Source organism: Petaurus breviceps, unplaced genomic scaffold (assembly GCF_028583685.1).
Source record: "Petaurus breviceps papuanus isolate PSGF00001 unplaced genomic scaffold, PetGlider_PUasm1.0 76, whole genome shotgun sequence".
Taxonomy (NCBI): domain Eukaryota; kingdom Metazoa; phylum Chordata; class Mammalia; order Diprotodontia; family Petauridae; genus Petaurus; species Petaurus breviceps.
Genome location: NW_027186473.1, coordinates 11,200,483 through 11,226,138, shown reverse-complemented (window position 1 = coordinate 11,226,138; position 25,656 = coordinate 11,200,483). Strand labels below are relative to the sequence as shown.

Here is a 25,656-nt window from a genome sequence, read left to right as displayed (position 1 = left end):
TTGACCATCAACCATGTCTCAGCTGCTGTCTATCATATAGTACTCTAGCTTGGGCTTTCTTTTTCTCTATCTTCACTTTTAGTGATCTTATCAGCTCCAAAAGACTCAGTAATCAATTCTATGCAAATGACTTCCAAATCTGTCACCTGCTGGTTCTCTTTGCTAGGATGTCCTCCCATAGGCAGCTCATGCTCAACACATCTAAAACAAAGCTCATCTTCTTTTACCCTAAACTTATTCCTCTTCCTAATTTCCCCATTTCCATCAAGGCATTACCACCCTTCTGGTCACTCAGGTTTGCAACTTCAGAGTCATCTTACCTTTCAGTCCAAGCAATTGAAAAGTTTGGGCAACTTTACCATAAAAACATTCCTCATATCCATCCCTTCTCTCAGTTCTCCAAGGTACCAGTCTGAGCCCTCATCACTCCTAACCTAAATTATTGCAAAAGCTGCCTAATTGGTCTCCCTGCTGCCAGTCTCTTCCCTTGTAAATACATCCTCTACACAGTTACCAAAATAATTTTCCTAAATTACAGGTCTGGCTATATCACTTCTCTGCTCAAGAATTTTCAGTGGCTTCCCATTAGTTCTATCATAAAACACAAATTCCTTCTTTTGATATTTAAATCCCTAAACAATCTGGCTCCAGCCAACTTTTTCCATATTACTCCTTATAATACACCCAGATTGGACTGTTTTCTGTTCATTGTAAATAACATTCCGTCTTCTTTCTTGGTACCTTTGCACACATGTTGTTCCCTGTGCATTCTGTCCTCATCTGTTGCTCTTATAACCCTTAGCTCCTTTCAAGACTCATATCAAGTGTCACCTCCTACACAAGACTTTTTCTGGTCTCCCTAGTTGTTCATATTCTCCATCTCTTGAAATTACTTTGTGTCTGTTTTCCTATTTCCATGTTGCATTTCCACCCTCTCAGTAGAATGCAAGTTTTTTGAAGGCAGGAATTATTTCATTTTAGTCTTTATATTCCCAGAATCTAGCACAGTGTCTGGCACATAATACAGACTTAATAAGTCCTTGTTGAATAGTCTGTTACTCAGCATTTAGGTGCAGTTGGTGTCACATTTTCCTTAGTTTATTTATGTTTTCTAATTGTACTTTTCATATTTCTGTTTTATTTTCTACTAGATTTTAAGGCAACTAAATGGCATAGTACGGGATTTGGAATAGAATGACCTAAGTTCAAATCTTGCTTCTGACACTTCTAGCTGAGTGACCCTGGGCAAGTTATTTAACCTGTGTCTGTTTCCTCATCTATAAAATCAGGATAATAACAGCACCTACCTCACAGGGTTACTGTGAGGATAAAATGAGTTAACTTTTGTGAAGCACTTTGCAAATTTTAGAGCACTATATAAATGCTAAATGAAATGCTGTTGTTGTTATTATTGCTGTTATTATTTGGCCTTTGAAGGCCAGGGACCACGCCCCCTATACATTTTTTCTTCTGTCCAACAGTACCCAACAGAGTGCTACCAATGTGGTTTGTATTTAATAAATGGGTGTCCCACTACATAATGTAGTAGAAAGAGCGGTGGGTTTGGAATCGGAGAACCTGGGTGTGAACTCTGGTTTGGCTATTTATTACCTGTGTGACCTTGGCCATCTGGCTTTCCCTCTCTAGCCTTAGGCTTCTATTCTGAAAATCTAGGAGGTAGGACTAGATGATCTTTCCAGCTCTGTACGCTATCCAGAAAATTGTTTCCTAGAGTACATAATCCTGCCAGAGATCAGTCTGTAAAGCAGAAGAGTCTGTGTCTGAATGGCATTACATGCATTTTTTTTTCTCTGGGCTCTCATTCCTGGAACTCAGACTTTTGGATCTGCCAGATAGATACTGTTTTGGTCAGTGGCAAAGTCATTAATGTTTCCTCATGGCCTTTCTCTCTTCATTTTCATTTAGTATTGTAGGTAATATGAAGACAAGAGATTTTAGAGGTAATGGAAGCAGCTGCCAGAGCTGTGGCTTCATTTTTAAAATTCATTTCAACCACCTCACTTTTAATTGAACATTTACAATCTACGGAGACCAAAACAATGACCTGTGCTGTTAAGAGGAAAGTAATGGAGTGTCATACAAACAGGGAGTAAGCCAGGCTTAGAGGGCTCTGACACCAGCCCTGCCTTTCCATTCTCCACTGGGCCAAGGGAAGATGTGGTTTATATTAGTGACCTGGAGAGAGTTCATGCCCTTTGGAAAGAGTGGGTTCGATAGAATGACAGAATGATTAATGGTTTATTTACATCACTGATGTCCATACTGTCAGAACCCTTCACCAGCCTTTGATGTAAAACACACCAAGAGGCCCTGGGTCTTCCTTATCTCCATAGAAGAGAGAAATCGGAGCTGAAGAATGGTAGTAGTGGTGGGAAGGGAAGGGAAGGGTGGCTAAGATTTGGATGCTGAGGCTTCCCAGATTGAGAAAACTATGCTATAACTCACTAACTGGGCTGCTGAAACCCAATGGGGGCCCATGTTAGGCAAATGGTAGTGTAAGGCAATATGTCCTCCTTTTCTTGGACTTTCCACTCTTTCCCTTCTTCATTCCTCTTTAGCAGCTGGATCTTCCTCTTCTACCTCCTCTTTGTCCCAAACTGCCCTGATGGAGGAAAACAATTTGATCAACATTCCCATTAAAGTCATTCTGATATTTGCTGCACCCCACCCCCAAATCAAAGGCCTCCTGAAAGCTACTGTAGATTCAAAGAATACTTTTGGTCACACAAAACCACAATTTATTAATTCCCACTTGACACGTCTTTTGTCATATCAACTAGAGGACAAATTAGTTCAGAGGGTAAGCCAGTGAGTTGACAAATTCAGGCTTACTGTGTATGCTAAGTTCTGGGGATATAAAGAAACAAAAAAACAAACAACAAAAGAAACCCCAGTCCCTGCTCCCAAGGAGGATGTATTCTAATGTCAGCAACATGTAAATATATGTATATGTGTGTGTATACAAAAATATATATGAAGGAAGAGAGAGAATAGATAAATGGTAATTAGCAGCTGTGGGGGACTAAGAAAGGTCTACAGAAAGCTGACTTTGATTTGAATCTTAAAGGAAGTTAGAGAAACTAAGAGGAGGTGAGAGGGAAGAGAATTCCGAGCATGGGGGGAAGCCAGTGAAAAGGCATGGGGGTAGATGGGAGAGAGAGTATCATGTTCAAGGAACTGAAAATAGGCCCAGTATAGCTGGATTGTGGAGTGAATTAAAGGGAGGAAAATGTAAGAAGACTGGAAAATAGGAGGGGTCTACGTTGCAAAGAAATTTCAATAACAGAGAAGTTCATATTTGATGCTGGAGGTAATGGGGACCAACAGGAACGCCTTGAGCAGGGGATGACATAGAGGAACAATATAGAAAAATCACCTCACCAGTTTAGTAAATAAATCACCTTAGCAACTGAGTAGAGAATGGAGTGGGGTAAGACTTTAAGAAGGTAGACCAGTTGGAAGGCTATGGTGGTAGTCCATTTGGGAAGTGATGAGGGAGTGAAATAGAGTTATGAATGTATGAGTAGAGAGAGGGCAATGTATATGGGAGATGTTCTAGTGAACGATCTCCATCATTTGTCTCAATCTGGTTTGTGTGTGATCCACATGGCACTTCAGGCTTAGGGAAGGCAAGCCTTCAAGAGAACAGTCCTTCGGGTTAGGAGATGGTAGGCATATCTCCCTGTTGCTCTTGTGTCTCTTGCCCTTTCTCTCCCAACTTCCCCTAGAATTGTTCGTTCCTTCCACCCATTTCTGAGACTTCCACAGCTGGGGGTAAGGGGATAGGCAGATCATTGCTAAGTGGAATTGTATTAGAGACTTGTAAGAAATGTAATTTGCAAAAGGGAAATCTCCTTAGAGAAATAATGTATTGTCTTCTCTAGGGATGTTTACATTTTAAAAGAAAATAATATTTGCATTCAAAATTGCATGTTTTGCTATTACTGTTGTTTTTATTTCATTATTGCTCTTATTTCATCCAATAAAAAAAGGTTTGAATGAATTTGCTATCCTGTTGGTATGCTTTTATATTTAGTGACCTGCTGACTATTGAGCTGGTGGATAAAATGACTGCTTTTGTTATTGACTAAGAGCATTGGGATGTGATCTTGCCTTTCATGAATCATTGAAATCATTTTTTGAACAGCTTCAGTAGCAGATAGGATGATGGGATTACATGTACCTTGTTTTGGTCACATGTGTTTCCTTCTGCTAAGTCTCTACATTTTGGAAACTTTTTGTTGCATGTAGTTTGGAGATTAAAAGTGTTTAATACAGTGGCATCTCTTAAAAAACTTATTCTTAAAATTTTTATGGATCAATGTTATTTTCAAGTGGTTAAGGTCAACAGTTCTGTCTTAATGATACTCCTCCAGTTCTAGGACAGTTCATTTGTTGAATTTTCAAGGATATTTTGAAGTTTGTATTTATAGAATGGAGATCGGCTGTTTGTCATTTTAAAAAAGATAGAAAGCTTCTGGTGTCTAATTCTAGTCACCTGATCAAGTCTCTTTAGGTATCTTTTTTTTTTTTTTACAACCTATAGTAATAAGCTATCCACTTTTTTCCATTTCATTGAATAATCTGAATCAGTCAACAAGTCTCAGATCCTTAAAGATAACCATTTTGTAATTTCCAGAGTCAATGACCTGATCATGAATTTCTATCATAAATCTTACTTTTTCTATTTTTTTATTGGTTCTTTGACAACATATTGTTGGTTGAGTTCATGTGAATGTTGCCAATGGAGTGCTTTTTGATTCCACTCTTAGACCTTACCTTTTCATAGGGCTCCATCCACAGATAAATCAGTTTTGGTTACATTCAACAAATCCAGTGGCATACACATATTTTCAGCCTTTGCTGTTGCTTTGGGAAGTGAAGACTGTTCCAAAAGTATTTCTATAAAACTTTAACCAATTTGTCATTTGCTCTAATAGCATCTATTAATCCCTTGCTTCTTTTTTTCTTGAGAAAGTGTTCATTTTTCTATAACTGCCTTGGGGTGATGAGCCCCATGCTTCATTAACATTATACTTGGAAGTCTTCTAGATTCATTGTCACCAATCATACTGTCCCATAAATATACATTGAAACTGGTATTCCATAGGTTTTAATTTATCTCATGGTGGTATTCTTCCCATTTAGCTTTGACTTTAAATAGCCAGTCTCCCAATACACTCAGCTTTAGCTTTTTCCTTTAGCCTTATGCTCAATATGTCATGCCTGGAGAAGACCAAGGTATTTTTTATTATCACCTCCATGGTCAAGACAAATGGACCATTGGCAAAGGAGAACCCTTTCTCCTGTTCACAGAGGATTTTATGAGTAAGTGATATAGGTGGGCATCACAGACACAGTATTGTTAGAGTGGTGCTAAGTAAGAAAGTACCCCTGCCCCAATAAATTTCTCTTAACTAGGAACCCAAGCATCTAGAATTTTGCCATTAGAGACCCATTTCTTGAATAGCAACAATAAGAACAACCCCTTTGAAATCCATGTTATGGTGGGGGGTTGGGGAAGAGTAGTTGGAGGAGCCAACAGCTAAGTTGTGAAATCCCAGCCAGTGTAATATATTGGATGTGTTCTGATACTACTACAATAGCTATAAAGGCCTACCAGGAACCCTAAAATGCTGGCCAATTGAGTGTGAAAATACTTTTTATTGGGTTAGTATACTAGTCAGTGTGATGTAACTACATCTTTGAACCTAATAGATAGGTCCATGTAGGGTTAGAGGCTGACTTTACTTACAAATACCGTAACAATCAGCTTAACATGAAAGGTAATAGAACAAATTTTTTTTCTTCATATTCTAGTCCATGTGTCTTGACCATGCTCCCCAAATAAAAATACACTTGCTTGGTTACAGAGTCATGCAGAGAAGTGGTGAAGTATGCTTACCTTGGTCTCATGCTTGAATCTTTAGACAATGATTATATCCTCTGAGGTGGAAGAGTGAGGTCAATCCTCACCCCATCATGGTTAGGACACTGAAAAATCCAAACCCTTTATTGAGTGAAAGAGGACGTTGCTCTACTTTGCTGTACCTGTGGAAACACAGGCAGCAAGCTTGTCCCATCCCACAGTCCTCAACAAGCTTCATTCTAAAAGTAGCACTGACTCAGAATCATTTACTGGAAGTGCTGACCAAGCTCTGGTGAGGAATGGAGGCAGCCCTGGAGTTGGGTCTCTTACAGGGTTCTCCCCATCACTTTAGGGCAAATTGCTGATTAGTGCTTCTGAAATTCACAAAAACTCATACATGAAGAATGTCAGAAAAGGCAAAAGTTGAAGAAAGGGAAGGAGTAGAGAGAGCATACGAAACATGCATAAAAATCAGCCTCCAAAGCTTCTTGGCTGCTCAATTTCTCTGTTCTCCAGTGGAAAAAATGATGCAAAGTATGGCAATGGAGCTAATGAGTCATGACCCTTAACGACACACATGTGGTTTCAAATCCTCAGCCTCCGGCACAGAGCCCTCTCCATCCAACAACATGGTGGGGTTTTCTTTCTTTTCTCTTCCTTTTCTTTTTTCTAATGAGTCTCTTTGAGTCCCTGCCGTCTCACTGACTCAAGTACATAGTGTCTCAAGGCTACAGGACTTGATGCTGTTGACTGACTCAGTTACTTACTGTTATCTTCAAAGCCTTGTGCCTCTAGCCTAGGATGTTAGCTTGGAAGAGATCTATAGTTAAGAAGAGGAAGGGACCATCTACTGTTTTCTTTTCTCCATTATCTCTGATTAGAAAGAGTGTCCAGTACTTCTCACTTGCAACAGTTCACTTGAATTTAGAGAAAAGAAACACAACCAGGGGTTTGCAGGAGCCAGTTTGAACTGGCTCTTGAGACCTGGTTGTTAAATTTTTAGAGTGAATATTTATACCTTGAGACCTGGCAAATGTTACAAATCAGCACTTAACTTATTGTTTTGCTTATATTTAGACTTACGAAAGTAATGGAGAAAATGTTTATAAAGCTGAGTGAGATTAAAGGTTTGTCCCACTTTTTTTTTTTTAGAGTCAGTTGTTAAACACTTACCAGTACATCCCTGGAAACAACTCATGATCACAGGGAATCTACATAGTAATAATTTATTGACATTAAAATAAAGGCTATAAAGAAGATATATAAGTCTGTGATATAGCTACCCAGGTTTCTTTTCTCCTATTTTGGGACCTGTGCTAGTTGTGAGGCCCAGCCAGGAGCTGCTCAGCTCTGCCAGGACTACAAATTGACCTGAGAGAGGCTCTCAGGATTGGGGATTTTTCTGTTTTATAATGAGGAGTAAACGAAATGGACTGGTGGCTTTTACCCATTTAATATCCACTTAGGGGAAGTAGACCTCAGGAATTTTTAAACACAGAAATCATGAGTAAGTTAAAAAAAAGATGTACACACAGATTAGTAAAATTGTTTTGGAGCTCTGTGGTTGTATCTATAGATTTGCCAGTTACTCTGATTATTTCTCCCTGCTCTCCTATCTTTCTCTGGAGGAAAGGGGGTTAGTCTGACTAGAATGTCTGACACTTCTGCACCAGGTTATTCTTTCCCCTGTGGTGAGTTTTCCTCCTTTCTTCTTATTCCTTCCTGTTTTCCTCTGTTTCCTTCTTCTCTCTCTTTCTTCCTCCTTTCTACTCATCCCTTCCTCTTATTTTCTCATTCCTTTCTTCTTTCCCTTTCCTTTGTTCTTCCCTCCCTCTTTTTTCCTGTCTCTTAATCCTAAACTTAGTAGCCATCAAGAAAAAACAAATATTAAATAAACATTTGTTTGTTTTCGATTTTGAAAACTGATCATACATAAAACCCTAAGCTTCAAGACATTTCCAAATTGTTAAAAAAATGTTTGTTATCTTTACTAAATTAATAATAACATCCTGTTTGCTTCCATATCATCTCTTGATCTCTTTGTCTTCTATATAGTTTTTTTTCTTGGATTATGTTGCTATTATTATTGGGATTATAGAAGTTTTGTATGTAGTTACAGTCACTATATATACTTTTCCATTTCCACTTTCTTCATGCTTCTTCAATTTATACATCTTCCCATATTTCTCTGAATTTTTCATACTTGTCATTTCCTATGGAGCAATGATATTTTGTTACATTGGTATTTCACAGTTTGTCCAACCATTCCTCAATCCAAAATTGCTTGTTTCCAGCTTTTTTGCTTTTATGAATAAGACCACTATTAATACTATTTTTAAACAAATAATTCTTTTTCCTTTTAATAATTTCCTTGGGGGTACAGGCCTATGAGTGGGATCACGGGTTAAAGGGTATGAGCAGTTTTGCAGATTATAATGTTTATTGCTTTGGTGTGTTTTTCCATTAAGTTTAGGTTGTGAAATCAATCCTCTGGGTCATTGAACCATAGGAATTTAGAGCTGGAAAGTACCTTAGAAATCATCTAGTATATGCCCCTCATTTTGTGGATGGGAAAACTGAGGACCAGAGACTTGGAAGTTATTTAGCACCTCTTACTTGTCTGTCACTTTATAACATGCTGAGGGAGATGTAGAAGTAGGATGAATTATAATCATTATCCTCCTAGAGTTTATAATCTGGCTGGAGAAAGATATATAAGATATTTGTTATTCACCATACTTTGCCAGTAGCTACAGTGGAGACTACATTCAATTCGAATTCAGAAAACCTAATTGCAAATCCTCACTTGCTAACTATGTGATCCTGGGCAAGTCACATTTCTGAAGATGATAGAGAACCAATAGAATTGACCATCTAGGGTAGGGACATGGTCAGACCTGCAGTTTAGGAAGATCATTTTGAGAGCTGAGTACTGGATGTACTGGAGTGGGGAGAGACTTGAGCCAGAGAGATCAACTAGTAGGTTGTTACAGTAGTCCAGGTGTGATGTGGTAAGGCTCTGCACCAGGGTGGTGGCAGTGTCTGAGCAGAGAAGGTGTATATAAGAGATGTTGAGAATATAGAGTTAGCAGGAATTGGCAACAGGTTGGATATGGAGAGATGGTGGGAAAGAATGAGTTGAGGTGGACAGCTAGGCTGAAAGCCTGGGCAACTGGGAGTGAGGTGTGTCTTCAACAGTAATAGGAAAGTTAAGATGAAGAGGAGGATTGGGGAGGAGAGATAACGAGTTCAGATTTGGATAAATTGAGTTTAAGATGTTTGTGGGGCATCTAGTTCAAGATGTCTAATAGGCAGTAAGAGATTTGGCAGATGAGGAGATAAGTTAGGGCTAATTATCATCTTCATAGAAATGTGCATTGATGACATGGGAGTTGATGAAATTGTCAAGTGAAATACATACTATAGAAGGAGAAGAGAAAGCCCAGGATAGAGCATTGGGGGACACTCATTAATGTGTATGACCAGAAGATGAAGATATGGCAAAGAAGATTGAGAAGAAATCCAACAAATATAAAGAGGAATCAGGAGAGAGCAGTGTCATGAAAGCCTAGAAAGAAAAGAAAATCAAGAAGAGGATGATTGATAGTATCAGAGGCTACAAAGAGGTCTAGAAGGAAGAGGATTGAGAAAAGATTTGGCAACCAAGACATCACTGGTAACTTTGGAGAGAAGAGTTTTAGTTCAATGATAAGGTTGAATGCCAGGCAGCAGAAAGTTAAGAAAAGTGTTAGAAGAAAGGAAGCAGAAGCATCGTTTCTAGATGGCTTTCTCAAGAATTTTAGCTGTGAAAAGAAGGAGAGAGAATGGAATAATGAATGAAGCAGGAATGAACCAGTCAAGTGAGGGATTTTTGAAGATAGGAGAGACTTGGGTGTGTTTGTAAAAATTAAGGAAGCAACCAGTAGGCGGGGGGAGAGTGAAGATTAATAAGTGAGTGGGGATAATAGAGAGAGTAACCTGATGAAGACAACTGGATAGAATGGAATTATATGTGCACGTAGAAGAGTTTTCCTTAGCAAGTAAGAGTCACATCTTCCTGTGAGACAAGAAAGGAGTAGATAGTAAGGGTGGGCATCTGAATGAGATGAGATGAGAAAGAGGAGTGAAAAGAGAGTTCTTGGTAAATGGTCTCAATTTTTTCAGTGAAATATAGCACGAGGTTCTCAGCTGGAAGGAAACAGGGAGGGAGAGCTATGGAAGGTTTGAAGAGGGATAAAAATGGAAGACCCACTGTGGTGGGTAGTATAGTAAGTTCTTAGGGAGGTTTAAAGGGTTTCCTTTAGTAAGAACTCAGATAAGACTATGTGATATAAATTCATAGTGAATTAATTCACCCTACTTTCATGGTTTTCTCTACTTTACTTCAGCAGCATATGTACAGAAACAAAAGCAGTGAGAGTAATCAAGGGCTGGGTCTTGGCATGGAAATGTTGGTGATAGGACAAGGAGGCAAGCAACTGGATACAACATGGCATAAAGTCCAACAAAGGGGTCAAGAATGGGGAAAGAAGAGAATGTGACCAGTGCAGAGGGGAAAAAAAGCTGAGGGCTGGAGGGATTGAAGGTCATGATGGACAAAGTACATACACGGTTGTAAGACAGGGAGAAAGATGGAATGACAAATTATTATGATCAGACAAAGGAAGTTCAGAGTTCACAAACATAGAAATGGAACCCTTATGGGTGATGGCAAGATCAAAAGTATGACAGTTTCTGTGACTAGCGGAGATGGAGGGAAGACTAAATAAATCATGGAAATTAATAAGTTGAGGAATTGGGAAGTTGGAGAGTTTGAGGAATTATTGTTCTATATGTTAAAGTCACCTGGTATGAGGGTAGGATTTGGGGAAGAGAAAAAAACCTGAGTTGAGCACTGAACTAACTGAGGAAGGAAGAGTGACCTAGGGGTAGTAAATAACAGCTACTAGAATCTTGATTGGGTCAATCAATCAACTAGCATTTATTGAGTACCCACTATGGGCCAGGCACTGTACTAAGCACTGGAGGTACAATGAAAGGTAAAAACCAGTCCCTGCTCTTCAGGAGAGCAGTCTCCTTAGAGGTGATGAAAACCTGAGATGGGGTATAGAAGTAGGGATGTAGGACGTGACATCCCTCTCAAGTGAGCCTTGAAGGAATCACTTGGATTCCTTTAGTAGTAGTATCAGAGGGGCCTCAGATGAGTTTCTCCCCAGATCACTCCTTCCCATTTTCTCACCATGCAAACTCTTCCTCCCCATCCCCCTGCACTGGGGCCTTATGTTCTGGGGCTTCTCCTTCCCAAATGAATTTCTATTTAAAATGTTGATTTAAGATAACATTCCGTGTTTCTTGCCCCAGCTGCCAAAATTGGTGGCAATAGCTCCCCTCCACAGTTCCCCATACTATGCCTAAAATGTGTTCCCTCTTTCAGCAATTGATACAAAGCCTCCCAGTCACAGTCCTCCATTGTGGAACACATAGTAGATGTCCCTCTTTGGAGCAGTTTCTTAAACAATTCCAGTCAGATTCCTTCTCCCTAAAGCACCAATGCCTGGAAATGTCTGACTAACTAGTGCATCATGTCTTGGTGGGGAGAGTGGGGACAAAACAATCCTGCTATCTGGTCCCAGGAATGCAGTCTTCCTGTTTCAAAAGGTTCATCTCCTAAGGGTATTTTTTGTTGCTTTTTAAATCTTTTGGAGGAGGGTGGATAAACTACATAGTCATCTCAGTCTACTGCCAGAGAAATTTCCTTCTCTCATTCTGTCCTGCTAAGAATTATGCTTTCAAACTCAAGGGTGTTGTGGCAAATGGTCATGCCTGATGGACTGAATCATAACTGAGAAAGGGGAATGAATTTCTGGTCATTTCTTTTGAGTTTGTGAATTTTGACAGCTTGGGTGGACTTCCCATGCAAAGAACTCTGAATATGAGTCCTGGTGAGTGTGTAGGTGTCTAGCGGTATTTGTTTCATAGTATAAGACAAAAATAAGAAACACAAGTAGTTCTTCACAGCATTATCCTAAACCATGATCAGATATACATGATTTTCATGAGAGTTAGAGATTAGTTTCCTGGCAATGTTGAGAATGTCCCTGGCTTAGCTGTGTTCTAATAACACTATTGTGGGACTAAAATCTGTTGCTGAGGAAGATTGTAGGAGGATCCCTGAACTGATAACTTATTTCTAACAAAGAAACAGTATCAGTATGGCATTGTATTTTGTTTGGAAGAACAACTTGAGTTATCCTTGAATCATAGCAGAGGCAATCTAGTTCAAGCCTCTAATTTCTTTCTCCCCTTGCAATGAGCAAAGGTTTTCTGGGAGAGATTAATCCCAAGGAAACCATGGAGACAGTCTGTACTATCACCTACTATATAGCTACCTAAGTCCCAGGAAGATGAAGAAAAAGAAATAAGAGATAGTACTTCAATGGTCTGTGATTTCTTCCAGGCAGTTACTTCACCACTATCTCCTTCCACACCTTGGGAGGTGGGTTCAAGAATTGCTTTGACCCCAAAATATTCATTCCTAAGCCTTTAGACCTCTGGGCATAAGTCTTACTGAACTTAGCTGACTTGGTCCTTGGACAACAGACAACAATCTCTCCAGTTGGGTCAGCTGTGAAAGGTTGCCCCTTGTCCACCACTGATAGAGTCTTGGAAAACAGAGGGCCCTTTCCATACCATTACAGTAATAATTCAGTGGAGCACTAAAAGCCATGGAATGTTTAGAGACTTGAGTACAGTGGTATGAGAATCTCTCCACAAATATGCTGATGTGATAGCCTCCTCCAGATTTTTAGCCAAGTCTACTTTTTTACAGATAAAAATTTGAGATATATTGAGGTCAAAGGGTGGTAAGTTGGAGGAGAAAGGAGGAAGAAGAGGATATTTTTCCCCTCATTGCCTGTTCAATTCAACAAGTATTTTTTTTTATTTTTAAATTTTATTTTATTAAATCTGTTTATCTACTTTTAGTTTACAACATTCAGTTCCACAATCCCTTGGGTTTCCAATTTTATCCCCCTACCCTCCCCCATGGTGGCATGCAATCTGATGTAGGCTTTATAAATACCTTCTCGTTAAGCATTAGTCAGGTTGTAAAGAAGAATTATAACCGATGAAGAGAATAGTGAGAAAGAAGTCATGAAAAAAAACAAAACACAAAAAAGAGAGCAAGTAGTTTGCTTCAATCTGCACTCAAATTCTGTAGTTCTTTCTCTGGATGTGGATATCCTTTCCAACATGCACCTTTTGAAGCTGTCTTATAACCTTGCATTGCTGAGAGGAGCCCAGTCTATCAAAGTTAGTCACAGATAGGATGTGTCTGGAATTGTGTACAAAGTTTTCCTGGTTCTGCTCTCCTCACTTGGCATCAGATCATATAAGTCTCTCCAGGATATTATGAAGTTTGTCTGCACTTCATTTCTTATGGCACAATAGTATTCCATTACATTCATATACCACAACTTGTTTAGCCATTCCCCAGTTGATGGGCATCCCCTTGATTTCCAATTCTTTGCCACCACAAAAAGAACTGCTTTAAATATTTTTATGCAAACGGGTGTCTTCCTCCCACTTGTATGATCTCTTCTTTAGGATACAGCCCTAGAAGTGATATTGCTGGGTCAACGGGTATGCACGTTTTTTATAGCCATTTGGACATAGTTCCAAATTGCTCTCCAGAATGATTGGATCAGTTCACAACTCCACCAACAACGTATTAGTGTTCCAATTTTCCCACATCCTCTCCAGCATTTATCATTTTCCTTTAACAAGCATTTTTTTAAGCATCTAAGTCATGCCAGCCATTTTTCTTGGTGCTGGGGAAATGTGAAAATATGAAATGAAAATTAAAACAGTACTTGATCTCAAGAAACTTACACTCTAGTCAAGTCAAATCAATGAGCGTTTATTAAGCATGTATTGTTTCAATTACTATGCTAAGTGCTGAGGATACATAGAAAGGTAAAAGACAGTCCCTGCTTTCAAGGAACTCACAGTATGATGGGGAGACAACACGTACAAAGAAAATAAATTAGAAATAATCTCAGAGAAGACAATGACATTGAGCAGCATCTGGAGAAGTTTCTTTTGGAAGGTGGGATTTTCGCTTGGACTTGAAGGAGGCCAGGGAATTCAAGAGGAAGAGATGAAGAGGGCAGGCATCCCAGGCACGGGGCACGACCAGGGAAAAGGCACAGAGTCTGGAGATAAAATATCTTCTGTGAGGAACAGCTAGGAGGGGAAGATCCCTGAATTGCCCAGTATACAAGGAAGAGTAAGGTCTGGAAAAGTCAGAAGTCGTCTATTATGAAAGACTTTTAAAACCAAACAGAGGATTCTCCTAGGGGAGAGAGAATAACATGTATGTGGATGAGTAAACACAAAATACAAAGTAATTTGGTAGGAGGAGGTGCTAATAACTGGGGAGATGGAGAAAAGCTAGTCTAGGAGCTAGTCCTTTGATGGACTTGGGGATTTGGGGAAGCAGAGTTGAGGAGGGAGAACATACCAGGCATAGAGAACATGTGTGCAAAAGCATAGAAAGAATGCAAGTGCAGGGAACAGAGAGTAGTCCATGGGTTGTATGGGATGCAAGGGATACTGGAGGGATAGAGTCAGTCTGGATAGCTGGACTGTCCACCATAACTATGCTTATCATATTTTCTCATCTAAAAATCAGGAGTTATGAATGGGCAGTAAAGCTTTTGCATAGATTCATTGTACAAAGCTAATGATATTTCCCAAAATTAGGCCTGTCCCAGTAAATCTGGACTATGTGATGACTGTAGAATGGACTATGAGCCAGCCAGCACAATCAGGAAGACCTAGGTTCAAGACCCACTTCTGGCACATATGAGACAAGTCACAACCTCTCAAGGTTCTAGGCCATTAAGACTTTAGATTGCATATCTGCATTGGTAGATTGGATTTCCTCACTGGGAGTTCCCTATACTGCTATGAAATCACATCTACACCAAAAAAAAAGTGGAGATTGGTAAGTAGGTCAAGTGAGGCTTGATACATCTCTGTCAATCTGACTTCATACAGAAGTCCTCTTTCTACAGTAGTCTCTCAATGAATTGGAGAAGGGAAGAGGGGAGGGATTAGCCATTTATATAGCACCTACTCTATGCCAACCGTGGTGCTAAGTGCTTTATCATCTGATACTCACAAAATCCTGGGAGGTAGGTGCTATTATTATTGCCATTTTACAGTTGAAGAAACTGAGGCAGTCATGATGAAGTGATAGATAGGAAGTGTCAGAGGCCAGATTTGAACTCAGGTCTGCCTGAATGCAGGCCTAAGGCTCTATCCAGAGGCAGCTAACATGATGGATAATCTGAAATTATCCATATTTAGTCTTAAAGTTCTGTCCAGGGATTCAGGCACCCATTAGAAAACAAACATACAGTGATACAATGAGGGCTGGGTTAAGGTCCAGGGCAGGGGGAGAGAGGTCCTGTGACTGTAGGGGCCCTGTTGGAGTTGAAGAAATACATACTGCTGACCTTCTCCTGCCATGGCACCTTGTCAGTTGACTTTGGGGATCAGAGACAATTTGAGGTAGGTAGTGCAGTGAATGCCTTAGGTACTTAGTAGCTGTATGACCCTAGCCAGGTCACTTAACTTCTCTATCTTAGCATCTTCATCTGTAAAATGTTGATTATTGTAACACCTACCTCAGTGTTGTGAGACTAAAAAGATATGATGTGTGTTAAACACTTTACAAACCTCAAAGTGCTATGTGAATGCATACTTATTAATATTAGCATCTTTTTTTATGGTCACAGTTGGGAGAAATTTTAGTGCATTTCTATATTTCAAGTACCCCATAGCCTTGTAGAGAAGCAGGAGTCTCATCTCCAACTGATGTAAGAGACTAAAGAGCACATCCATCAGGCTGAAGGGTAGCCCCTCCCCACCAGGTGCAAGCCCACCTCCTTTTCCCTCCAGGTGCCAAAGCAGCTTGGCTGGAGCATATTTCTATTTTGTATGAACAGGCCACAAGGCACCACTAATAGCTATTAGATTTCTTTTTTCTTAAGAAGAGTTGGAATCAGTTTTTTAGCTTGATGGATTTTCTTACTTCAGAAAGTAAAGTAAACTGACCCATGAGGCAATCATTTCCTCTATTAAAATAAGCATCTCTGTAAGTTAGGTAAACATCAAGGATTCCTTTTACATAGAGCATGGAGGGTGATTTGTTCAAAAGTTTAATAAGCTTTGAAAGAGAACATCTAGTTTTAAACTTTCAGTTGAGATTTTTAAAAATTCAAATTGAGAAGAATATGTATGAACCCATAGTGAAAAGAGGAAAATGGATTGATGATCTTAATAGCTTTTCAATGTTGTAAAAGAATTTCTCATAAAAACCTCACCTTCTAGATGAAACCCTTTTAGAATGAGGGTTGGGGTTTGGTTTTTTTTGAGACAAATAAGATGAACAGAACAATCCAAACTTGCTTCCAGGAGTTCCCAAAGCAGGCTTACTGATAGATTAGAAACAACCTCCTCACTAAAGTACCACCCAGCCCCTGAAAGCAAGTGAAAACTCTCCAACAAATTTTACCGACCTACAAAATTTTCTCTAGCTTTTCTCACCTTTAATCAGTGTCTCAGAAAGAAAGAAAGAGTGAAGTGGATCTAAGTAGCCTAAAGAGATAATGCATGTGGGTTTCATATTACTATATTTACTGGGCCACCCCCTCAATTTCTTTGGGGCAGGACTAATTTACAAAAGTTCCCTACAAGTCAGTCAAGTCAAAATGAAGGGAGGATGAGACCTAAATATGGGTATCTGATGAGTAAATTATGACCTAGAATGAGCTTAGTTGAGAGCCTCTCAAGGACAGCCTGATGCTGTAGATCTTACTCAATCCAGTCTCCATCCTTATCATACAGAGAGCTTATGTTCCACTAGCATAGCCTTGGAGAACCAAGGGTCACTTCCATAGCTCCAGAGATGAACTTTAGATTTTGTTTTACTGCTTCTTGTTGTCTCATTGAATCATTGAGTTTTGTTTGCTCCATTATATTTTTTTTTCCTAGGGAGCAAACTACTTGAGTAAGATTGCTCATTTTTTTCTATACGCTCTTTATTCTCTTTCCAAGTGTACTAATTCCAATTTTTAAATCTCTTATTTCAGCTCTCCTTTGATTTACTCCATCCCCTCTTGAAATCCTTTTGGCCAACTTATTTTTTTTCCTGAGGTTTTACTTGTGGTTATTTTTGAGCTAATACCTTTCCTCTAGGTTTAGAGTTTTTTTCCTTAAGGTTGTTTGAACACATAATATTTCTTCACTATAGTATGGGTTTTCTTCTGTTTGTTCATGTTAGAATGTCTCCATTCTTGGATTAAGACTTTGTGCTAGAACTCTTGTTGGTTAGGAGTGGGGCTACAGCCTGTCTCCAGTACTGTCTGGAAACTTCTGCCCTGTAGTCTTTGGGTAATAGGTTGCCAAGACCTGCCTTTTTCCATAGCCCTGGGCCTTGGATCACAGTCCTGACCCTGGGCTGGGATCTTGACACAATGTTGTTACTAATCCCTTCACATTACTGGAGTCTGTATTTTTTGGATAACCTACTGGAACAGCCCCATCAGAAATGTTGTTGGCCTCAGGCTGGTGTGTCCTAGAGTACCCCCAAATCCTGATTATACACACCTCACCTGTTTCCTAATTCAGTTAGCTACCTGGAAGTCCAAAATTTCAGACTTTAGCCCCTACAGAACAATCTTATGGAAGATGACACTGATCTCAGGCTGACCTTTTAGAGAGTCTCCCCATCTCCTGTAGCCCGGATTCCTTGTGTCATCACCAATATTATAACCATCATTTACTGGGAGGCTTCAACTCCTAGAACAAACTTTACTTTCGATTCTGGCTCCTTGTGTTGTCCTGTATAGGGCGGAGGTACTCAGTGGTGTTTCTTTTGGTTCTGTTTTCTGTTTTTTCTTTCATATAGTATGCTTCTTCGTTGCTAATGTCTCTGTTCCTCAGGGGAACTGGGTTTGCCTAAACCAGAGGTTCTTAGCATTTTTGTGTAAGGGTCCCTTTGACAGTCTGGTGAAATCTCATGGACCCTGTCTTAGAATAATATTTTTAAATGCATAAAATAAAACACTTAGTATTACAAATAAAACACAGTATTGCAAAACAAGATATGTAGTGTTACAAATAAAACATGTAGCATTATAAAATAAAATATAGTATTACAAATAAAACACATAATATTACAAATAAAACAGTATTATAAAATACATAGTATTACAAATCAAACACATAGTATTGCAAAGGAACCAAATTATAATGAAATAACAGTTGTATATTTTTAAAAATATGAATTCATAAACTCTCAGCTGAGCCTCTGCCCTAGAACCTTTCACAGAGCCACCCATAAATCAATACTGCTTTATTCAACAGAAAGAAGAATTTATAGGAATCTTGAACCCTGTCTTTCCCTGTGAGGTAAAATACAGAGGTGGAAAAAACCTCTTCTTTATAATATGACATATTTTTTACGTGAGACTAAATGAACAGATTCTCTATAGTTGCCTCTCTTTTCCCATTTGTTTTCTAAGTGTACCAAAACACCTGACTTTCCATTTGTTTCCTGATATTATTTTCCCCTTCAATGTGACCAAAAGAACTGAATCTAACTTGCTGTTCTTAAAAATCCATGCACCATTTGAAATGTGTAGCTTCTTATGGATGGAATCTAACAGGTAGCACACTAGATTAGTAGGGTTTACTCCTGGGAGAACAATGATATATGTAAATGTCCTTGTGGCATATTGGTTTGAACTCTCTTGGTTTTCAGAAAGGAGACCACTGGAAAATCTTGAGAAACTGGAAAGAATCGCGTTTGCCTTCAAGGTACATTGAAGTTCTGCTCAAGAAGAGAATGACCCGAGTGCTTTAAAATCATAACTGACCATCAGCGTTTCCAGATGTGGAACCAAGCCCCAGCACACATTTTTCAAAGCTCCTTTTCTATTCACAATCCAGCCAGAAACACTGCTCCAAACACATATGGAAAAGGAACCAAGACTCTGACCTTCTCCTTTGAGAGACCTTTACTTGTGATCCACCCAATGTGTGTGTCTGACATAGAAACCAGCTCTAAGTATACAAAGCAAAACCACATTTTTGGCTCCTTTAGGACAAATCACAGAGCATCCCCAATACTCAAGAACAGCAAGAAGTACCCCCCCCAAAAAAAAAAGAATAAAAAATAAAACATCCAGGAGAGGGGGAGGAATCAGGAAAAGCAGAACTAATCCTAAATGCATGAATCTCAGGCTTTATTTCAATGCAAATATGAGAATGTTTCATTTGACAGAATGCTCCTTTCAATGAACCTGAAACAAATCACTGTGAGCAGCAACCCAGTGTCATGGAAAGAGCAATGGATTTAGAGACTGAGGATATGGGTTCTAATTTTGACTCTGACATTTATTAGTTATATGACCTTGACCAAGTTACTCTCCTACTATGGGCCTTAGTTCACTTAAATGAGGAAGTTGAATTAAGTGATCTTTGAGGTCCCTCCCAGCTGGAAACTCCACACTATGTTTTTAATTTGCCAATTCTCCAGAATACGATTCATCTGCAAGTCACACTATCATTTGTGAATCACTTAAAAATAAAATTCTAAGAGGCAGGAAAAACAGGAAATGAGTATTTTAATAAACACCCATTTTGATCCAGGTCCTATGCCAGGTATTGATGGTAGATCAGTCAGTCAGCACGATAAGCATTTATTAAAATCATACCATGTGTCAATCATTGTGCTCAGTGCTGAGAATATAAAGGCAAAAACTCTGACCCTGCCCTCAAGGAGTTCACATTCTAATGGGGCAGAGAAGATGAAAAACACGGTATATACAAGATCTATACAGTGTAAATGAAAGGTATTCCCAGAAGGCAGACACCAGAAAGGATCATGAAAAGTGTCTGCAAAAAGACAGATGTGAGCTGAGCCCTGAAGGAAACCAGGGAACCCAGGAGGTGGAAGTAAGGAGAGAGCATTCTAGGTGTAGAGGACAGCCAATGAAAAGGTGCAGAGTTGGGGATGGAATAGAGTATTCAAGGGATAGCAGATGGAGTGTTTTTTGCAAGGAAGAGCAAAAAGACCAGTATTTGTGGATCATAAAGTGCACGAAGGGGAGGAAAATGTAAGATGACTGGAAAGACTGGGAACAGCCAAGTTGTGAAGAGTTTTGAATGCCAAACAGATTTTATATTTGATTCTGGAGGTAATAGGGAGCCACTGGGAGTCTACTGGGGGAAGGAGGGGCAGTTCAGAGATACAGTTAGACTAGTACTTCAGGAAGATCACTTTGGCAGCTGAGTGGAGACCCAGACCATGGTATACCCCTGGGATTAAGGGTAATTAGAGAAATTTTGGAGCAAAATAGAAATGACTAAACCTATCTTCTTATTGGAAACTTGCTATGCCTGATATTTCATACTTAGAGGGAAAACATCACTGGCATCAACATTTTTCATAGAATAATAATAACTTATTTATATAATGCCTTAAGGGTTACAACATATTTTCCTACACTATCACAATGGGTCCTCACCATATCCCTTTAAGGTAGGTGTGATTACTATTCCCATTTTACAGATGTGGAAACTAAGGTTCAGGCATGTTAGATGTCTTGCCCAAGATCACACAAGTAAGAAGTGTCTGAGTCAGAATTTGAATCCAAATCTTTTTTTTTTGTTTTTGTTTTCTGGAGGTGGGGGGGAGGCAGGGCAATTGGGGTTGAGTGACTTGCCCAAGGTCACACAGCTAGTAAGTGTAAAGTGTCTGAGGCAGTCCTGACTCCAGGGCCAGTGCTCTATTCACTGTGCCACCTAGCTGCCCCAAATGCAAATCTTTTTGATTCCAAGTCCAGCACTCAATCTACTTTTCCATCCTTATCCATATCCTGCACAACAGGATTCTGTAGAACAGTTTGGGTAATAGTCTTATGTGATCAAAAATTTATAATGAAGTGAGGTTGAGATAACATCAGAAGTAGAACACCTATACTCCCCTAACATGTACATGGGGCTTATTGAAAAGATATCTGAGTTCAGGGCACTCTATGGAGTCACATTTACTAAACCAAATAAAACAGGAAGTATGAGCCCCCACTGATTTGCTTACATTTTCTAGTAAGTCAGGGCTCACAAGTCATTCAAATGAAAAGCATTTAGTGAAATAGCATAGCGAGAAAATTACCATTGGGAAATTCTTTTCAAAAACCTGAAGTATGGGAACAGAAATATGCCAGAGGTATGAAGATTAGACACACATAGAGAACATACACAGAAGATCATGGCCATGGTGCACACATGGAGGAACACATACATAAGGATTAAACATTGCATGAGATGAAATAATAATTGCAAAATGCTTAGCAAAGTGCCTGGAACATAGTAAGACCTACATAAATGTGAGTTTTATCATCATCATTATCTTATTATTATTATATATAAACAGAAACCAATGTTAAAGCTCATTGTGTCCCCAGAAAGCTTGAACCTGAAAAATTCCTTGAACTTTGAGTACACGGTGATCTGGCTTTCCTCCATTGTGCTCTTTCTTGGTTTTTTTGTTTGTTTGTTTGTTTTCCGACAGTTTTTGATTAGTGCTGGAAATGTACTTTGAAGGCAAAAACTATGAAAGCACTGAGCACTATAATAATGACACTACAATAAATAATATGACAGTACAGTAGAGGGAGGGAGAGATGAGATCCATGAAATTTTACAGCTGTAAGGGACAGAAATCTTTGTAGGTACATAGACCCATACAGGGCCATTTCTAGGAGCTGGGGGCTAGTGGGCTGAGGAAAATCAAACCATTCACACTTTACATTTTACACAAGAGAAATTCAGGTTAAAATAAACCTCAAAGGGAGACTTAAAAGGGGAAAATAAGTTATGATAAAAGACAACATATAACCTAAAAAGAATGCATGGAGAGATGTTGGGACAGGTAGGTGATCATCTCCAGTGGGATGATTATTTGTCTTTTTCTTTTTAATCTTAAAACTAGCTGAAAGTTAGGTGGTGTAGTGCAAGAAAACTTTGATCTGATTTGATATGGCTTCTTAGTCATCTAAGAACATAAAAAGACCCACCCCTACGGAGTCTGGTCCCTTCAGTTTTGGTGGATGTCCTTAACAGTTACCAAACCCTATTTGCTGATTGGACTCATTTTCATATGGAGGTCTACCCAAGCTAAGTGCTTTAGTATAACTCATGAGGCAGCTAGGTAGCACAGTGGATAGAATGCTGGGCTTGGAATCAGAAAGACCTGAGTTCGAATCCAGCCTCAGACACTTATTAGCTGTGTGAGCCTGGGTAAGTCACTTAATCTTTATTTGCCTTAGTATCCCCATCTCTAAAATTGGGATAATAATAGCAGCTACTATCCAGGGTTGTTGTGAGCATGAGATTAAATAATAATTGCAAAATGCTTAGCAAAGTGTCTGATACATAGTAAGAGCCACATAAATGTTAGCTTTATCATCATCATCATTACCATTATTATCCACTGTGTGATCCTAGGCAAGTCTTTAAACTCAGACTCAGTTTCCTTTTCCAGAAAATGGGGGCAATATAGAATCTACCTCCCAGGGTTGTTGTAGAGATCAAATAGAATAGTATTTGTAAGGCACTTTGCAAAACTTAAAGCACTGTATAAATGCTAGCTGTTCTTTCTTTTGTTGTTAAATATCCTCTCCATGATATACCCGGGTAAACCTCCTTTCGTTAATTATTGAATGACCTTCAAGTTTCCAAAATAGAACCTAAACTAAGAGGGCCTGGGTTCCAGCCCACTCAACATGAGAACCGTGACAAAGACACAATTTGTTTTTCTAACCTGTGATGAAGAATGAAAGGTATTTGACTCTTTCAATCCCGTGTCCATTTAGAACTAGGGGAGCTGGGGCTGGAGCTATTATAAGTGAGAAGAAAAACAAATAGAGCAAGTGTAAGAGACAAGAAAGATTGAATGAGGTGTGAAAGTGTGGCCGTGAAGGTCATTTTTAGACTATTTTTCCTCCCTCCTCTCATGGTGAGTTAGTGTTCAGTATAAGGCAAACATGATATGACACTGAACTGGCCACTCAGGATTGTATTTGTGTTTCCCAGCTCTAGCACTCTCAGTCATCTCCCAAAGTCAAAGTAAGGGACCCCATTAAATGTATCATTTCTCATGGTTCTGTCTCCTGTTCTGCACTATCTCTCTGATTGGTATAGACAGGCTCTAAGGCATGAAGAGAAATAGAACGGCTGGTGGATATCAGTGCCTGATCTCACAAAAGACAGAGTAGAGCTGAATGGAATAAGCAATGGAAGCCTCTTTCAGAAGAAGGTATCATACTGAGAAATGGGTGAGTACTATTCATTTCTAAATCTTTGTCTACTCTGTGCTTTCGGTATTTTTTTTTAGGACAATTGGGGTTAAGTGACTTGCCCAAGGTCACATGGCTAGTAAGTGCTAAGTGGCTGAGGTCAAATTTGAACTCAGGTCCTCCTGACTCCAGGGCCAGTGTTCTATTCACTGTACCACCTAGCTGCCCCTGCTTTCAGTATTTCTAAAGAAGAGATTTGCTTTCTGCTAGTTCCAAAATAGGGGCACAGTGTGTTATAGTGGATAGATATAACATGCTTAGACTCAGGAAGACCTAGGTTCCTCTTTCCATATATGAGCTGGGTAGCCATGAAAAAGTCAAGTCAAGTCAAGATTATTAAGTACGAATTAAGCTCTCAGTGCCATGGGCAACTCCTTAAGAATATAAATTACAGGGGTGGCTAGGTGGCGCAGTGAATAGAGCACCGGCCCTGGAGTCAGGAGGACCTGAGTTCAAGTCAGGCCTCAGACACTTAACACAAAAAAACCAGCCATGTGACCTTGGGCAAGTCACTTGACCCCAATTGCCCCTCCAAAAAGCAAAAAACAAACAAAGAAAAAGAATATAAATTACAGACAGGAGTTGCCAGTCTGCACTGGTGTTCCACAGTGGGAGTTTTCCACACTGATGGGTCAAACGTCTGGACTTGGAAAACCAAACACCAAATAAGAAGCATGCACTCATGCTGCAGGAAAGAGCCTTATGATTGTCTAGGAGAAAAACTTAGGGCATGGGCTTGTTGCAATAAGTGTCGTTCACTGTGTTGCTGCTGTAGAAGTGAATTCCCAGACAGGGATTTAGCACCATTTAGATCAGGCACTAGGAGGTAACAGGAAGACCAGCCATGGGTATGTATTGGAAGAAAACATTTACATAGTAGACCTGTGGTTTGTAAATGTACTGTGCTGGGTTTGGTTTTTAATATTTAAAAAGTTTCATTGATGCCTTTTGTTTATAAATTGTATTCATTTATAGATAAATTATCTTCTCTTTCTCTATTCCCCACTGGGTTTATTTTTGAAACTGTTGTATGTATACAGAATTTTTATAATTCAAATTATTTTAAATGTACTGAGAGAGTTCATTAACTGAATCCTATGCTAAACCTTTTGTTCTTGTCAATAATTGCCCCTCGATTTGTTGTTCCTTCTTCACCCTGTTCCAGGCTTCTAGGCTTCCAGTCTTAGCCTGGAACTTCCCTCAGAGCATGGGCCCTTCTTGCCCTGGAACATCAAACCATTCTTGCAGCCTTCTCAACATGGAACATTCAACTGCAAGGCTCTCCCATTAATGAGTTCCCCTTGGAGCCTGTTTTATGAAGGGGACAGGACTGGTCCTCATTCACCTCCTAGCCCCATCAAGGGTTCTGGACTTTAAAACTAGGACCCTGAGCTAGGTCCCATTATCCTTCTTCTTCATTCCGTACCCATCACCTTCAGCCTCCTCTTGTGTTTTGTCTTCCCCCATTAGAGTGTCAACTCCTTTAATTTTGATTACATTAAATTGAAAAAATTTTGCACAAAGCCAATGTGACTAAGATTAGGAGGGAAGCAGAAAACTGGGAAAGAATTTTTATAACCAGCGTCTGTGATAAAGGCCTTGTTTCTTTGTTTTGTTGTTGTTGGGTTTTGGGGTGGGGGTTTCGGGTTTTTTTTGGTTTTTTTGCTTTTTGAAGAAGGGAAGGTAGGACAATTAGGGTTAAGTGCCTTGCCCAAGGTCACATGGCTAGCAAGTGTTAAGTGTCTGAGGTCTAATTTGAACTCAGGTTCTCCTGACTCCAGGGCCGGTGCTCTATTCAGGGCGCCACCTAGACACCCCCAAAGGTCTCATTTCTAAAACATATAGAGAACTGAGTCAAATTTGCATACAAGTAATTCCCCAATTGATAAATGGTCAAAGGATATGAACAGGCAGTTTTCAGAGGAAGAAATTAAAGGTATCTGTAGTCATATGAAAAAATGCTCTAAATCATTATTTTTTAGAGAGATAAATCAAAACAACTCTGAGGTACCACATCACACCTATCAGATTGGCTAACATGGCAAAACAGAAAAATGATAAATGTTGGAGAGGATGTGGGAAAGTTGGAAAACTAATTCATTGTTGGTGGAGCTATGAGCTGATCCAACCATTCCAGAGAGCAACTTGGAACTATGCCAGAAGGGCTATAAAAATGTGCATACCCTTTGACCCAGTAGTACCACTTCTAGGGCTATCCCAGAGAGATAATAAAAATGGGAAAAGGACCCATATGTACAAAAATTTTTATGGGAGAAAATTTAAAACTTATAGAAGTTATGTTGAAAACTAAAAATGAATAATTTAATTAAAAAA

The 25,656-nt window shown here is 39.4% G+C and overlaps 1 long non-coding RNA gene across 1 annotated transcript in view; it reads left to right on the top strand.

The window, feature by feature from the left end:
* LOC138174712 (uncharacterized) overlaps positions 1 to 24,845 on the top strand; it is a 119,123-nt gene extending 94,278 nt beyond the window's left edge. The window contains exons 3-4 of the long non-coding RNA XR_011171803.1: positions 23,168 to 23,301; positions 24,488 to 24,845. This is a non-coding gene — a long non-coding RNA (uncharacterized lncRNA). The remainder of the gene's footprint in view (positions 1 to 23,167; positions 23,302 to 24,487) is intronic.
* Positions 24,846 to 25,656: the final 811 nt, after the last annotated feature.